The following is a 17,367-nucleotide window of genomic DNA, read 5'->3' on the forward strand; positions in this document are numbered from 1 at the left end:
TTTCACTGCCCGACACTGAGTGACATTTAATGATCTTTCAACATGACAGTGTCACATTCATCACTCTTTATCACTCCTGACAGACTCCAAATTCAAATGAGAACAGGAAATGGAGACTGACTTCAATCCAAACTCTGGCATGCTTTTGAGTTGATACAGATTCACAAAAGTTGATGACATACGAGAAAGAGTAAATAACCAACCTGTGGCTTTAAAATAGCTTAAAAATTGCAATTCTAAGACTGTCCTAAAAAATTAAGAACAGACATGTCTTTAGTTTGTACAAAAAAATAGAGGTAGAATAGCTAAGATATGGAACCAACCCAGATGCCCCTCAGTAGATGACTGGATCAAGAAAATGTGATATTTATACAAAATCAAATTCTATTCTGTCATCAGAAAGAATGACATCACGCCATAAAGAAATGGAAACATTTGCAAAGATAAACCTCTTGTTTCCATATCCTAGAGTTCATTTCATTTAGTCTCATCCTATATGACCTTATGTATCTAGATTTTTTTTGCTCTTCTAATCCTCTGATAGGAAAGCCCTAGATGTGTAATAATTATTATAAATGAGGGAAGTCATGGAGGCCATGTATATATATATACATATATATATTTGAAATAGGGAAAGGGAAAACAGGATGATTGGAAGTGAGTGGGGGGAGGGAGAGGGACAAAACACGAGATGGGGTATCAAGCATCCAGAAGTAATGTACCCATTGCCTGATGAATATAAATGTAACCCCTTGTACAATATCCCAGCAACAAAATAAAACAAAAATAGAGGTAGAAATTTCTCATTGGCCATTCCAACTAATATCTAATATTTATGGGAGGCTGGGTACAGTTATTCACTGCTATAATTCTACCTCCTCAGTGGAGATTTGGAAGATTGTGGTTTGAAGCAAGCTCCTGAAAGGGGTCTTCATGTTCATCTAGCAATAAAAGCCAGACAAAGAGTGCCTCTATAATGCCAGCTATGTGGGGGAAGGATTTCTGTTTAGGTTAGCATCTCCTCAATGACAGATCCTTCTCCCATGGAAAGAGCTTGGACCAGAAGAGCACCTATGAAGTCCAGAGCTGTAAGTTACAGCGTATGTATGTATGCATGCATGCATGTAGTATGTATGTTTGGCATATACATACATATAATATTATATACAAGATACAAGCATATACATATCATAATGATTTTTGACTCATGATTACAACGTACCCTTATTAAATTCACTCTATCCATCTTCTCCTTCATATCCTTATAAAAACAATTTTGACAAATTTAATTGCTTTATAGTGGTACACTTATGTGAAGGACTTCAATCATGTTTATCTTTTAGACCTCTTCTATCAGTCTTCTACCACTGGAATGAACCTGCCAACAAAGCTTGAATATATTTATTTTTATTATACTATTTTGCCTTATTAAAAGAATGCCATAATATCCATCATGTGTGGTCACAATGTTCTTGAGAGTTGAGGACCAAACAAAAAATATTGAATATTTAGAAGAACTTAAGTACCGATATAATTGCATAAAACAATTGCATAAAATTTTTCTACTTCCTTTCTTCTTCTAGATCACCTATTTTTTACCAACATATTTTAGAAGAATGCTTATTTGTTTCCATAACACACACACACACACACAATTCTCTATGTACTACATTTTTAATAACACATCTCCAAATTGCTTAATCAGTACTTGTTAATGCATATGTAAAGACTAGAAATATGGTATCTCAGGGAATAGCACTTGCGAGTTTTCCTTTAGTGAATGAAATTGTAATATTATGTCTGTAATGGACATAGTGGGTTCATTTGAGAGAACATTAGCTAAAACTTTGAGCATTATTTATCCTTCCTGTGCACCCTGAACTCGGCATCTCACAAACACCTCATTTCTACTTTTGTGCAGGGGGTGGTTTCCCCTGCAATTGCGGAAAGTTTCTGGAGACATCACAAAGGACCACTACGCACCACTCCTATCTGGTGTTACGATATCCTTCGTCTTGGAGATGGAAAGTCTCTACATTGGAATTTCCATAGATCTGGAAAAGGCACATTCATAGTTAGGGTTTTCTTTTTTCCATACATTTTTATTGTAATTAATAGAATGGTTACATTATATTCACCAGATAGAAGGTACATTACTTCACAAACATTGATACCCTTTCTCATGACATGGTCCCCATTTCCCTCCCCTCCTCCCCCGCTCATCTTGATTTTCCCCCTTCCCCATCCAATTTCAAATAACCAATTAAGCATATATAAAATATATCAGATAACAAGATGAAATATTGTAACAATACGAGATAACGAAGGGACAGCAAAAGAGATGAGAGATAACAGTACATTAAGGACAACAATTAGGGTTTTCTATATTCGACTTTGGCCTTCCACATTTGTTAGTTAAATGGTTATTCCTCAATTCTTGTATTGATTCTTCATAGAATAAAACTGAATACACTAGGAGAAAACAAATCCCGAGGAAGTTTCTAAAACCTTCCTTTCCCAATTGTGAAGGTAGTAATTACAAAACAACGTGGTATCCCAGAGAAGTAACACAAGTTCTTGCCATGCTCATAGATTTAACTCCTAAGGTTGACTCCTGATCAGTAAAGCAAGCCAGGTTCTAGGGAGTTCTATTAAGTTATTCCAAGTAGGAGCTGTTTTAAGTGTTTTGTGGGCTTCCATGTGGCCATGTTCAATGAAAATATATTCCCACTGTAAAACCAGAAATGGTAAACCAAATGGAAAGATGCATAAAGGTTAGGTAAATTCTTTACCAAAAACGATCCAGTTTTTTAAAGCCCATTTAAGCAAAAGAAACTGATATTAGGTACAATATAATACCAAGAACACTAGAGATGCTAACACAGGTATTTTTCTTTGCAAAAGTTAACTTACTGATGACAGAAAAATAGCTGCTGGGGACAGTGATTAATAGAGTTGGCACTCTACTAATTCCTTGAATATCTCTTGGCACAGAATTTCTACTTAGATCACTAGTTGTCATAGCCACAAAAACCCATATTTGTGCTGAGTTTCTCATGGAACCTTTATCTAATTTAGTACTTCAGAACAAGATGTAGAGATATCTATTTGGTATATCGAAATAATCCTCCACACAGAATGCTTAAATATTCACTCTGAACAAGGAACCTTAAATCTTAGCAGCATATATATCAAAAGGTTCCACAAATTTTTTTTTAAAAAAACTACTTACGATTGAACAGAAATGAGTGAAATTAATAAGAACTACAAATTCTTTATTATGAGTTCATTATGGAAAGATTTAAGCAGAGATATCTCTAATTGTGACTCTGTATGGGAATGTGATGATACTGTTATTTTTGAACAATGTTGTATAACACAGGAGAGTATTAGATTATAAGATTAGCCAGAGATGGGTACCAGTGATTCATACCTATAATCCTAGCTACTCAGAGGCTGAGAATCAAGAGCATAAAAGTGCATGAGATTGTTACCTCCAATTCACTTCCATAAAACTGGAACTCTATCCCTTTGAGTGATAGAGCGCTAGCTTTAAGCTGAAAGTCTCAGGGATAGTGCCCAAACCTCAAGTACCATGACTTACAAAAAGAAAAAGAATAAATGGGAAAAAAAGATTAGCCAGTATTCTCTAAATCATCATATAACACTAAAACAGAAGAATCAGATCTGTGTGTTTTCTGAATCATTTTATTGGGTAGCAGCATGAACATCAAGCTTAGCATACGAACCCAATGATATAGATTTGTTCAAGGACTCTTGCTGTGAAAAGTAATTGAAAGTATTGTCAATTTTCTCACTTTCACAAGACATGTCATTTCACACAAAGCTCCAATATTTTCACAGCTGCTGATTCATCCTTTATTCCATTCACTTAATGTGAGAATGTAGAAAATACAATGTATTTCTTTTTGTTTTTTCCATATAGATTGGCTTTGTATTGGAAAAAGTAACTTCCTTCATTTATTTTGTATGTGAAAGAAAATAATTTTGCTACCAGTATGCTGAGTATCATTGAGTGGTGAATGGTAGAATCAATGTAAAATGTTTTACACCATATTTAAAAATTATTTCAAACATGTTTGAATATTGTATGCATTACACTGTGAATATTGAGTATTTACATCAATCATTTAAATCGATTTACTGTTTAATCAAAATATTCTTGACTTTTCTACATCCACTGCCATTTTTCTACATTCACAACCATTAGAATTGCAAACACATTTTTTTTAAAAAAGCAAGTTTTGTCTTTCCACTTTAAGATAGAGGACAATGAATACAACAAAAACGAAACAGTTTGTACATGCTGTGGGACTGTCTATTTTGTACCATGAATGGGATTCTATTTTGACTCTATTTGACTTTGTCTTGTCAGTGGTGCAGTCAGCCAACAATTTGTACTCACATTCTTCATCTTAATTTTAAAAAAAGCAAAATTAAAATCTTTACTCTTTACTACCATTTAATGACCTTTTCCCAGGACTCAGGTTAGTATCCTACATTTATAGTATTCGGTTTCTGTGTTCAATATTTATTTCTTTTAGATTATAAACTTTGCTTATGAACCCAATGACATAGATGTGAAGAAAATTACGTATTTTTCTCACCATTTCTGTGTCTGGCTTATTTCTTTTAGCATAATGTTCCATAATTTTGTGAGTATTTTCACTGATTGCAATGCATCTTATTGCCATAATATGTCTATCCTTTCATCTCTCAGTGGGGACTAAAACCATTTCATATCTCGCCTGTAGTAGCTGGCAGTCCCAATAGAAGAGTAATTCTGTTCTATCTATGAAATGCTGATTTTATTTCCTGTGGGGATATACCAAAACTAATAATCACTGGGTCATACATTAGTTTAATTTCTGATACATGGACTACAACTATACAGATTATCCTACTAGCTATAAAATTTTACATTCTAGCAGTTTCTATTTCCACATTCTTTCCTACATTTGATAGTTCTTAATTTTTTAATAGCATGAGAGTTGTAGCAAATAAATCAATGGAGCCCCAAGGAATCCTTTGGGGTTCATAATGTTAATCACCTTTTCATCATCTGATTGATCATGATTAGGTCTTCACTGGAAATTGTCTGTTAAGATTTATGTGTGTCTTAGTGGTGTATTAGGCATTTTTGTTTATTTTTTTCCGATATTATTCATTGATGGGTTCCTTGTATATTACTCCTTTATGCCATATGGTTTCCTGGACCCTAGATTGGTTTCATTTTTTTAAAGTGATTCCTTTGCTATCCAAAAGCTTATAATTGGATGATATACAGGTACTATGTGCTTACCTTCAATTCCTTGCCTAAAGTTTTACATACACACACACACACACACACACACACACACACACACAAAGATATTATAAAGATATTATTGCCAAGGACAAAAATAGGAGATGTCCTCCTAAGTCAGCACCTCTATCAGGAACTTTGCTGTTTATGATTACTTTTAACCCATTTAAGTTGAGTTATGTACATGATATAAATTCTGGTCCGTTATAGTTATGTTAAGAAATAGCTTCCAGGCAAAAGCATCATATATAGAAGGTTTGGTTCCCAGTTACAAGACAAAGAAGACATGGATTTGATCCAAGCATTGATGGACTGGTCATTAGATGTGCTAACAAGCAGGCAGTGCAGATTAGGAAGGGTTGCAGAGACGAAGAACCAGATCAGTGTGGAACATGCTTCCCTTCCTCTTGATTTCATCTTCCTGGCCACCATGAGGAGATGAGTTTTGATGGTCCTTCCACCTTGATTATCAGCTTCAACCCAGATCCAGAAATAATAGAAGCAATAAATATGAAAAGAAACTTTTGAAATGTGAGTCAGATAAATCCATTCTCTGAAAGTTACTCCTCCCAAGACACTGATTTTTCTCTTTCTTTTTTTCTTTTTTCTTTTTGTCATGGAGCTTGAATTCAAGAGCATTTTGCTCAACACTGGTGGTCTCACACTTCAGCAACAGCTATAGCATCCCTCTGGTTAGCAAAGGGTTGATTGGACAAAAGAGAGTCAAGTAATTTCCAGTCCTGACTGGTTTCAAACCACAATCATCAGAATTCAGCCTCCTGAGTAGCTAGGATTTAAGTCTTACTTGATTATTTTTTACACAGGGGTGCACAGTTTTCACCACATCTTCTTCCAGATTTTATTTCCTTTTTAAGATTAAACAAATGTATGTGCAATATACGTTTTGGTATATGCCTAGGGTTTTCCATTCTCTCCTATTGATCTAAAATTTCTACTTTATGTGTTACTTTTTTTGTACTCTAGCTCTGTGTAATTTGTAATCAGAAAAGAGATGCCTTCATTATTCTTGTCAACATTGATGTATTACATTTGATTTCTTTTGTTGGTGCATATGAATCCAAAGATTTTTGTATATTTAGGTCATTTTTATGTATAAAATATGAAGTTTCAACAATGATGAGCTGAATCAATATGTTACTTTAGATGTCATGGACATTTAAGAACATTATATTTTTTATTCACAAAAAAATTCTTCCTATTTGTAATTTCTGCAATTTTGTTGAGCAATATTTTGTAGATTTCAGCATAAAAACACAACCTTCTATATTGTTTTATATCTAAATATTTTGTTTCTGATAATACATTCAATTTGGGTTAGTTTTTTTATTTCTATTTAGATGAATTGCTTTTATATTCAAATGTGAACATTTATTGTCTATTTAATCTGTTCCCTTGTTTTAATAAGTTCATTTTTTTCTGAAGGAATTTTCCTTACTAGCAACATCTCTAGAATTCTATATATGTGGAAGGAAGTCATCTATGAACAAACACAATTTCCCTTTTTCTTCTGATTTTCTTTCATGGCAATGAAAACTATTATATAATCATTATCACAGTAGGGTATTTTAAATAATTATTGTATCCAAGAAAATGAAGATCATATTGGTAAACAATAGAGAATAACATTTTAAATTGGTATCAAGTACCATGGAAATATTTGAAGTAAAGCAAGAGAAAACAATTCACTCTCAAGAAGTGTCTAAATATGTGATTGTTGAATGTAAGCCCATTAAGCAAGACTGGAGTATATTAATTTAAAGCGGGTGGTAATTTCCTGAAATATATATTTGTGTTTGTTTTTTACTTTGTCCACTGAACGCAGGTGAGCCCAAGCAGGTATTTTCATGTATAAAAAAGAGAAATATATAAGATTGAATCAAAACATGTTATAGTTGTGAATTTCATTTGACTTTTCTTAAATTATTATGAAAGATTTTAATCACCAAAGAGTACCAAAAGCTATTTATTGCACAAATGAATTGTCTGAGGAACACAATGTAGAATGCCAGGATAGGGGCAGACAACACAGAAGAAATGTCATTTCTTTATGATTTTAAACATCACATCTCATTCTTGAAACTAATAAAATTATCGTTTATTTGGCCAATCCTGGCTCTTGAATCAGGGCTTTCTCAAGGCTAGTGTTCTACCACTGGAGCGATAGCACCCCTTCTTCTTTGGATGTGCTATCACGGAATCCAACCCAGTCTTCGTCCATGCTAGGCAAACACTCTACCACTAGGCCAAACTCCTGGCCCTAGAATGAAAAATGTTGACATATGGTTACTTACAAAGTGTTTATTAACTAATAGTCTTACAATTTGAAAACAACACAGGCAAAAACAGTACCCTCTGAGCTTTCTAAGAATGTAAACTTTCACTTGTAAATTTAAATGTACCCTAATGAAAAAAGGAAGAATTTTGTGTTCCAGATATCCTTACCATAATGTACCACCAAAAAATATCCAAAGATCCTACAAATCTGTTCTCAATGCCATATTGCCTTTTATTTTTATGTATTCATTATAAAGTAAGAGTTAACTTCCTATAATAAGAGAGCTAAAACTGTCAAAACTAAACTGCAAATAATAAATTCTATTCATCATAAGCCAAGATTATACTTAATTTTATATATTTTTTTCTTTTTCTTTTCTTGTTTTTATTGTCAGAACAATGTATAGAGGGGTTACAGTTACATTCATCAGGTGGTAGGTGCATTATTTCTCACACACTGATACCACTTCTCATGTTTTTGTCCCCATTTCCCTCCATCCATCCCTTCTCAATCATCTTGCTTTCCCCTTCCCTTTCCTATATCAAGTAAACAAATAAACTATATAAACAATATACCAGATAACAAAGTCAGATGCAGTAACAACATGAGATTAACCGTAAGGCCAAAAAAGAGAAGAGAAATAACTTAGAACATTAAGAACAACAATCACAGAAGATATAGCTCTTGTTTCCATATCCTAGAGTTCTTTTAATTTACTCTCATACTTATATATTTGTTTTTAATTCTGTTTTACACAGTTGAAATTTAGTACTGAAGCTAAAGTTTTTTTAATTGATATATTTTCAAATGGCATAAATCTGAAAACACTTTTTAGAATCTATGTCCCTAAGGATATTAAGCACAACCCACTATAAAACACAGTAAATTCTTTCTGAAATTGAGGCTTAGTTTTAATACCTGTGATATTTGAACATGTATATTCAATAAAATTAGTCACTAGAAAACGTAGGTTGTAGTTTTCCTCAAATATTAGAAATCTGTGATAAGATTTAAATGCAGAAAATTAGAATCTCAGAGGAAGCCCAAGATGTGTAAGAAAGTAAGTATGCTCTTTTAGGTAAGATATGAGTAGCCAAATACAAATATTGACAGTGAGAATATTTAAAATAGTTTGGTCCTGTTATATGTTATTTTTCCTTTCAAAACACAAATGACAAGATAAGGATTTTAAACAATATTTATGTTTTTTATACAGTATTTTAACTGTCTATATTTTGAGTAGGGGGTAGTAGAGCTTGGACTCAAAGCCTTACACTTGTCTTGAATCCTCAATTGACATTGTGCCATTTGAGTCATATATAGACTATTTTAAAAATGTTTCAGGGATATCATGGACCTTTATCTAAAGATCTAGAGACAGAGCGAGAGCAAGGGAGAGAGAGAGGAGGCATTCCATTTGCTTACTGACTTGATGTTTTGACAAGCAAACTCTCTGAGAGACAATTGCGATCTTCGAATACATGTCAGTTCTGATGTGATCATAAATGCCTGTATTTCTGAATACTGGAATGATGGAGACAAGAAAGGTTGTGATTCTATGCCAGCTAGTACAAAGTTAGTGTGCCCTCCACTTCAACACAAGAGCTGTGTGTGCTGACAATAGTCTGTGTTCGCAACAAGGGAAGAAATTAGGGGGATTTCAGTCTGAGAACAAACCTGTGCACAACCAAGATTCTCTCCATAAGTAATTAAACATACATACAAAGACATATACATACAAAGACAGTTTGTAAATAAGAAACATGTTATTCATCTGACATATGAAGCACCTGAGTCATGGATTATGTTTTATTTTCTCTCTGCAGCCTTGCTTGCTTTGTTGCAGAGACATTGCAATGTCACCACCATTTTGAATGAAACATCTCAAGGTATCAAACCCAATAAAGCCTGTCATGAAGAAAACTCATCTACGTTTGAATAAAAAAATATTTTATTATGTTACTACACAAGTTAATACTTGAATGATTCTCAGGAAGAAGTTTGGAAAATTTCAGAGTACTTACTATTGCTGTCAAGTTTTCCTTTTCTGTTCTTTTCTTTCCTTTTTTTAAATTTTGTTTTAGGAAATTTGCCTGCTTGATTATGAATAATTTAATTCGTAAGAGGCTGAGTTTGCCAGACTAACTCAAGAGAAGCTGTTTGAGACTGACTTATAACAAATAGAGAAGAGTTGAGTAAACAAATTGGCATCAAGACAACTGGTTTGGAATAACCAAGAATAATAATATGGCATTGTGAGTCTCCATGAAAAGGACTACTCAATTAAAAGACTCAAACATTTCTTTGAAAATAAAGAAGTCCATAGCCTTTTAGAAGTCATAACGTGAGACATAAGTTTGGTATCTAATGATAATGGTGGTGAAAATTCTTAAAAGTGAGTCTTCTATGGATTTGACTAACTCATCAGTCAAAAAAGTGACCAATAAGGAAGCATAACCCAGTTGATGTGCATTGGGTTGGGTGTTAGAGAGAAACTCTGATGCATTCTGGTGTCCGGAGCTGAAGGGCTCTGGGATTGTACCTATGTGTTCACATTGTCCTTCTCAAAGTAACTAGAGAGTCCCATGTTAAAGCATGGTGCCCACTGCCCTGACCTAAAGAGAAAGAACATTTCACCTATGTAGCAAAGTTTCAGATGGGGAATTAGTTCCTTCAGTTCAGGCTCATTCATACTACTACAAGTCTCTCATAAAAAATGACTGAGGATGTATAGTTCTATCTGCCTCTCATGCTAGCCATCTACATTGTGTTGAAAGTTCTCTTGGGAGTTGGCTAATTGAATCATAGTCATAGGTTTTGGGGTTGAAAGTTATTCACGGTGCCGGTTATTAGCTGTAAACTAGAGAATATCTCTTAATTTTTATATTCTTCATGTTTCTCATTTTTGGAATTAAAATGATCAGAGTTATAGCTCATAAAGGAATAAAAGCATGTATAAGATTATCTGTTAGATTTAAGTGTATAATTCTCTATTACTCAAGGTTTTGTTCCATCTGTGCTTTTATGTTTCTGGGGTGATTTATTTGTACTGGAATAATCATTTTGTTTCATAACTTCAAAACCTTATCTCCAAAACAATACTTTTTACACTTACTTTTCATGAGTCCTCATAGATCATACCTGGTTCCACTTATTATGAATTTTGTTCCTGCTTTCTGATTTCTTGGGTCTTCCCTTCAGATCAGAGGCTTCCTTGTGTATCCACAGCTACCCGACACAAAGGACAACATTAATGTGTATGGGAAGTTTGGTGGCCGTCACTGACTTTGACATAATGACGTAAACAGGAGTGTGTGCACAGAGCAATTCGCAGGTTTGGGGGAAAGGCTTCAATGAAAGGCAGTGGATAGCATTTCTGCAGGATGCAAAGGAAAACAAAAAAAAATAAGTGATCTAAGGAATTTGTGTCTCTAACATTCCTTTTTTGGGGAAATAAATCTTTGGATTTTACTCCAATATTAATTTTATAGAAAATGAGCCACTTAAGAACTCTGCCTTCCTGCAACTAGGAGATTCCGATGAAGACAGCAGTTAGTTGCTTTGTTGTTTGGCAACAGAGTGCTGTCTCCTTTCAACGTGACAAGTCACTTTCCCTGAGAAGGCGAAGTCCTTTCATGTCAGGAGCTGGAAGAGGAAAAGGGAGAATGTCCTCCCTTTGCTCGGCTCTCTCTTGTAAGCACAGTAATGTCATTCATTGTGGTCAAGTTCTCCTGTCCCCACTTCCCCAATCAGCTCCTGTCTTCTTTTACTACCTCAGTATTTCCTTTTTTTTTGCCAGTCCTGGGTTTGAGCTCAGGGCCTGAGCACTGTCCTTGGACTTTCTCAAGGCTAGAGCTCTACCACTTGAGCCTCAGCACCACTTCTGCTTATTTTTCTATATATATGGTACCAAGGAATTGAACCCTGGTTTGTGCATGCTAGGCAAGCCCTCTACCACTAGGCCAAACTCCCAGCCCCTCAGTATTTCCTTTTATACACCTTTGATAAAATGCTGGACATTAAACTCAAACATGCATTCCATGACATCCTTTATGCATATCTCTGGACCTAAGGCTGCCTTCTAAAGTTCTCCTTTTCGTTTCATCGGGATTCATCATCAACAAGCCAGTGGGAATTTCTCATGACTCCTTAAATAGAGTGGAGGAGAAAATTGGAAAGAGAAGCCCAATCACTTAGTTGAAAATTTTAGTTTCTATTTGGTAGACATTGCATAGTTGAAGTTAGTCGTCTAGTATGTAGAAAATAATAAACCAATAAAAATATTAATAAAAAATAAAAATGCTTTATAATCAAACAAATAATAAGTAGGTCAAAACACAGATGGAAAAATAATAGAAAATATTTATCAGCTGTACATATAGAAAAGTTAATAATTGAATATACAGATAGCTAAGATATCTAAGCTCACTAAAATTCCAAAATCAAATGAGTAACTGAACAAGTGAACTGAAGAAAAATCTTGAAAGAAGAACAAACAGCAAATGAAAACATGAAGCTAGGATCAATACCCCATGGCCAAAATGTAAAAAGAAATGAAAATGACACTAAGATTCCATATACCTCCAATCAAAATGGCATCCTAATAACAAAATGTAAGAATGTAAGGAAAATTTTGGTATAAAAACTGGGTAGAATGAAATAAAGTTTGAGATTTGTGTGTTAAAAAATTAATAATAAACCAATAATTACAAATGTTGGTCAAAAAACTTTCAAGTATCCTGTTACTGACAAAGTGTAATTGAGCCGTCAGACTATGTGAGCAATTGAGTACAATACATAAAATAGCGATTACTTTATTCCTGTCCTATAGTTTGCTACAAATACGGAATTGTCAGAGAAGGACTTGTCTAGACCAATGGCACATATAGTTCACCCATGTTAGAAAAGGGAAAACATTCATTTATTCTTCTAAGCATTTCCTATTATACCAAAAGAAAAGAATACTGTTATAGCTTTTTATCTTTTTCATTTTTGTCCAGCTTTTAACAAGATAACTTTGGTGACATAAAACTAAAACTTTTCTTGAAAAACCTAGTCTAAGACAAGATTGAATGGAATGTTCATTAAAAAAATAATCCTATAGTTGTTAGAAGTCACCTTTCCAACTCTTTTATCAAGGACTTCAGCTGTGTGAGTGCATACTCACGATTTTAACTGTAACGTGTTTCCTTGAATAAGGTAAAGTCTTTGCACTCACTTACAATGCAGAGTGTATAAAAATAGACATTCACACTTCTAACATGAAGAGCAATTCCAGAAACTTTTGATATATTCAAAATAACAGACGGTTTAATACTACCATAATGATAATCTGGCAATGTATCCATGTAGTACAGCATGAATTGTTTTACCAGGGATGTCACTATGATGCTGCAATGATTGATTAATATCAAGAAATTCTGAACAGACTCCAGGACCATCTCATACGACTAAGTATGTCTGCTTACTGGTGAAGTCATTTTATCAGCATACAGAATTTTTGGATAGGAGATGTAGGGTAGTGTGAAAATAAAGAAAAGCTCAAAAGAAGAACAGATGCTTAAAATTAATATATTCTATGTATCCTCCACGTTTCAAAATGATAGTTTTAATTATATTATTACAACATAACTATATAAGCTTGAAAGAATAGAAAGAAACGGATGCATAGATTTAATCGAAAGATCTTTACACAGTGCAGTGGGTCTGTTTGCGTTTTCTTCAAGTTCTGAGTGATTCATTCATGGCATTGTGAAGATGTATTTCAGTTACTAAGGTTCTTCTGGCTTGTAGGTATATGCTTGTGTGATCTTCCTGAAAGAAATTCTATTTAAATATCTAATTTTCTCTCTTTTCATATTTTCATAAAACGTTTTAATCTAGCTTATCCATAAAGTTAATGAATTTTCTATTAAATAGCATTGCTAGTAGGGAAAAATTCTTCCAAGTTAGAAAGCATACATTCAATACAGGGTATCAAACATTGTTTGATCAAAAATATAAATACATATAATTTCCTATAATAATAATAATTAGTATTATTACAGAGATATTAAAATGGCTAGCTTTAAAAGCCATGATTGTGACCCTTAGTTTTAATATTTTTCTTTTAGTATAATCAAATCATTCAGGTAGAAAAGGACAGAATGATGACACTGATCAAGCTACATTACATTCCTTTTTCTTATTTCCTGCAATAAGTATATTCTCGGGTGCACATCATGCCAATTTTGGGTTTGGGTATTTTCAATATGGTACTGGTTTGAATGTGGATGGCTTATATCACTATCCATAGGAAAATAAAGTAAACAGAAGTTAATTTGTTTGAAAAACATTTGGTTTCATAAGGATTAGCAATCCACTAATTAAGACTTAGTTACTGAGAGATCCAATTTACGTTGATTCTATGAGGTGTGTGTGTGTGTGTGTTAACTTACTTTTTTCTTTTTTTTTCTATTTTCAAGTTCATTTTGGTTGGTTCAGTTCAGCAAAACATTTTGCAGGTGACAGTAAACATTTACAAACTGGATGTCCCACACACACTAAACCGTCTTTATAAAGCACTAAAAATGCTTACTCAGTCTGAGTTATGCTTACTCAAAAAGAAGCTTCACTGATCTTCATTTTAAGGCAAGTTCTAACAAGTAGACTGAGGAAGAGATTTTACACAGGCTGATTTTGGAGTGACAGTCTTCTCCAAAAGAGGTAGAAAAACAATGCTTTCCTTGGATCAATTCAACAATGTTTGTGTGTTACCTGGAGATCTTTATCTTATGAATTCCAAGTAACTTTCAAGAGAAGATCAGATACACACACACACACACACACACACACACACACACACACACACACATATATATATATATATATCTTTACTATCTACTGAAATAAGTTCAAATGTTATGCAATATAAGTTCCTATTTGTTTTTGAAACATGTCCCACAATTGTCTGGGTTTCTAGGTATCACCACTTTGAAGAGTAGTTGGATGCATAAGAGAGGCAGTTCATATTAATGTTCACTTAATGAGTTAATAAGACACTGTATTGGAAATACAATTTGCAACTAACTTGCTGGGAGGGAGTGTTTGAGAAAGTGTGAGAAAATGAGCCCATTAACACTGTTCAAAATGTATTGTACTCATCACCTTATATAACCCCTCTGTACATCACCTACATGGTAACTAAACAAAAAAAAAACAGGAAAACAAGTATTGACATTTCTGGGTGAGATCTGAGGCCTCTTCTGAGGCTTCATGTCAGGCAATGTCTTATTTGTTAAACGTGGGTGAACCATGGCATCTCCACGGGAGTCTGTGCCAGTTTCTCTGACATCTATGGGCTTACACAGTGTGGTCTGAGTCTGGACCTGACTGAAGAGGGCAAGAAGAAGGCTCAGCTGTGGACAGGGGCCAGCTGGGGAGACTGGAGTTGGGTGGGAAAGGCTACCCTGCCACCAAGGGTACACAGAATTGGCGTCTTCCACTCAAATGTGGGGCTATCACTTTTGTCTCCTGAGACAGTTATTCCAAAAATGAGTTGACAACGTGCTGAAGACGACGCTGTCCGTGACCTCCAAGTGACTTCACCTAGTTTTTTTTTTCTTGGTGTTATTAACAATTTTGAAGAAACCCAGTTCATCTCTCTCTTCTTACTTATTCACCGGAGCACAACCTCATCTGTGTCCTCCATGAATCCTTTACCTATTACTCACTGGAAATATGCTTACCTGAGAAAACACGCACAAGGTCTCTAGCACATCTTCTTGTCCTTCACAACACAGCAAAGCATTACTATAAATTATAATGGGCAAATTTGTGCCTAGATTAGTCAGTTTGCATACAAGAACTTTAAGGTTGTATGAAAACTTTGTCATATATTTATGTACACCAATAATGATGATCAAATATTGACAAAGATTTACTTCTATAGAAAGACTGAGAATAAGGACTACTACATATGTTAGGCAAGAACTCTGCCAAAGACCTATATGTCATATTTCCTAAAAATGTTTCAAACAAAATGTTTCAGACAAAAGTGATTTAGTATCACTGAAATAGAGCTGTAAAAACTGCAGAAAATATATGAGGACCCACAATTTTGTCTGTTTAATCATCTAGGAAATTAGCTACTCAAAATATTGTCCTCTCTATTTGTATGTGTTTAAAATTTCAGAGTCTATAAATCTTCTTTGATTAAAAGAAAGCAAAGCATTCAGTTCTGAAGCAAATTGGAAGCTATTAAACCACGCTGACACTAACGTTTTATCTAATGACTTTCTTTGTATGAGGACCTAGTTTGAGTATTTCAGAGAATGTTAGAAATGCTTTGGTGATCTTATCATCAGGAGGGATGAGGGAAGGCTGATATTGGCATGTATAAATAATCACAGGGAGACAAGAGCTGTAGACTCAAGCTCTGTTGAGTCACCAGCTTTTGCCGCATCCACTGTACTACCAGGGAAGCCTTCTGGAAGTTCTCAAAGGATGAATATCAACATTATGCCTCATATTGCCAGTTAAACACTTGTCCATGAGGACAAACATGTAGTTAAAGCTCTGTAAAAAAATAACCTTTTCATATCCCCCAAAAGAATAAAATACTTAGGAATTAACTTAACCAAAGATGTAAAGGAATTATTTAATGAAAACTACAAAAGCCTAAAGAAAGAAATTAAAGAGGACATTAGGAAATGGAAAGGCATCCCATGCTCATGGTTAGAGAGTACCAACATAGTGAAAATGGCTATACTGCCAAAACTGATATACAAATTCATTGCAATCTCCATCAAAATCCGAAAGACATTCTTTACTGAAATAGAAGATGCAATCCAAAGGTTCATATGGAATAAGAAAAGACCTAGAATAGCCAAAACAATTTTAGGCAAAAAGAGAAATGCAGGTGCTATTACAATACCAGACTTCAAATTGTACTATAGAGCCATGATAACAAAAACAGCATGGTGTTGGCACAAAAACAGACCAGAAGATCAATGGAACACAATAGAAGACCCAGAAATAGAACCACATACCTATAAGCAACTTATATTTGACAAAGGAGCCAAAGATATACAATGGAACAAACATAGTCTAGTCAATTATTGGTGCTGGCAAAACTGGACAGCCACATGCAAAAAACTAAAAATTGACCCTAGCCTTTCCCCATGCACAAGCATTAACTCAAAGTGGATCAAAGACCTCAACGTCAGACCAGAAACCGTGAAACTGCTACATGTTAAAGTAGGAGAGACACTGGAACTCATAGGCACAGGCAAAAGATTCCTGAACAGAATCCCAGGGTCATAACAGATTGGAGAGAGACTCGATAAATGGGACTACCTAAAAATAAAAAGTTTCTGTACAGATAAAACATAGTTGCAAAAGTAGAGAGACAGCCAACCAACTGGGAAAAGATATTTGCCAATAATACATCTGACAAATGCTTAATATCCAGTATCTACAGGGAACTCAAGAAATTAATCCCCCCCCCCCCTGCGCCAAACCCAACAAACCATTCACTAAACGGGCAAGGGAACTAAAGACAAACATCAAAAGAAGAGATTAAAATCGCAGTAAAGCATATGAGAAAATGTTCATCATCCATGGTCATAAAGGAAATGCAAATAAAAGCAACCCTAAGATACCACCTTACCCCAACAAGAATGGCCAAGATTTTGAACTCAGACAATAACAGTTGCTGGCGGGTTGTGGAGAAAAGGGAACCCTACTACACTGCTGGTGGGATTGT

The sequence above is a fragment of the Megascapheus bottae genome, chromosome 19 (assembly GCF_031878675.1).
Source record: "Megascapheus bottae isolate mThoBot1 chromosome 19, mThoBot2.hap1, whole genome shotgun sequence".
In the NCBI taxonomy this organism is placed as follows: Eukaryota; Metazoa; Chordata; class Mammalia; order Rodentia; family Geomyidae; genus Megascapheus; species Megascapheus bottae.